This window comes from Passer domesticus, chromosome 23 (assembly GCF_036417665.1).
Source record: "Passer domesticus isolate bPasDom1 chromosome 23, bPasDom1.hap1, whole genome shotgun sequence".
In the NCBI taxonomy this organism is placed as follows: domain Eukaryota; kingdom Metazoa; phylum Chordata; class Aves; order Passeriformes; family Passeridae; genus Passer; species Passer domesticus.
Window position 1 is genome coordinate 4,172,803 of NC_087496.1, and position 1,277 is coordinate 4,174,079.

At 46.1% G+C, this 1,277-nt stretch overlaps 1 long non-coding RNA gene across 1 annotated transcript; it reads right to left on the reverse strand.

The window, feature by feature from the left end:
• Nucleotides 1–336: 336 nt before the first annotated feature.
• Nucleotides 337–884, reverse strand: LOC135285466 (uncharacterized). Its single transcript, XR_010350287.1, has 3 exons — nucleotides 832–884; nucleotides 654–744; nucleotides 337–454 (listed from the first exon to the last, which is right to left on the reverse strand). It is a non-coding gene; the product is annotated as an uncharacterized LOC135285466 (long non-coding RNA).
• Between the last annotated feature and the right edge of the window lie 393 nt (nucleotides 885–1,277).

Below are 1,277 nucleotides of genomic sequence, written 5' to 3' on the forward strand. Positions count from 1 at the left end.
GGGCCTGAAGGAGGTTTTGGAGGCCACCACCCAAGGGAAAACAGCTCTGAAGGCTGCCAAAATATTCCTGGTGCAAGGAGACAGCAACACCTCCGTGCTGTGTGAGCTGAGGGAAAGGAGAGCAGGAAAAAAGAGCTTTTTTCTCCTCTTCCCCACCACCCATTATTCATTTTAAACATTAACCTTTTAGGGAAGTAGAAAACAATCACACATGCTGGAAAGAAAAATTGGTTTGGTCTTTTCTGTAATGGCTTTCTCAGCTCCAAGAAAACGCGAAAGTTAATTTTAAAAACAAAGGCAGAGCAGGGAAGGGCTGGCAGTAAGAGGAACGTGAGATGGATTTTGTTCTTTCCCTCAGCTGCAGAAGATCAGCTCAAACTCAGCAGCACCAAGCACTTGATTAATGTGAAGAAAACAGGAAACTTTTCCCCGTGGGGAGCAGAGTAAACCAAACCTATGAGGTGACAGAAAACAGTGATTTCATTTTCAGGTTCCTTTTTAATGAGGTAAGGTTTTTATTGGGGTAAGTAATGGGCACCCTCTTTGCTCTCAGTGTTGTCAGAGCACTTCTCCAGTCATCTTTTGCATATTTAGCAGCAGAGAGGAGGAGAAAAGGGTGGGATTTATAGGAGATGCCATTAATTGCTGCTCACCCTTCTGTTCTGATGGCAGAAAGTGATGTATTTGTAAGAGGTGTGCACACAGGCACAGTAAACAGGCAACAAGTCTGGAACACTCGCAGTGCTGGAAAGAAAATTGTCAGCTAAAAAATCCCCCCACAAAGCTGTCAGGAGGAGTTTTATCAGAAGTCATATAAATTCAGTTTATGACCTTTGTTTATGTCTTTGTTCACTTCCACTGATACGGTCAGAGGTTTTTAGTTGAGTCAGGGGAAGCTGTGGCATTCCGGGCTGGGGAGATGCCTGGGAGCGTTAAATGCCATTAGAGGAGTGATCAGGGGAGGGAAGAAAAACAGAGGCAGCTGAAATCTGGGCCATGTGTCTTTCAGGAGACAGAAGCTTCATTTCAAATGGGTGGCACGGCTTGAAGGGAAGTGCTGAGCACCTGGCAATGCTCCTGCGGGTGCTGCAGAGACTTGGTTAGAATTTAGCTGCGGGGATTTGGGCTTGGTTTGCCAAGTCCTGGCTTTGGGGTGTGACCAGGGGCAGGAGGAGAGGCTCCTGTGGGAGGGAACAGAGCCAGGGCAATGCAAAATAATCCCAGAATAAGTGCATTTTCCTCCTAAAAGATCTTAAATTACCCAGGTACCTTTTAGG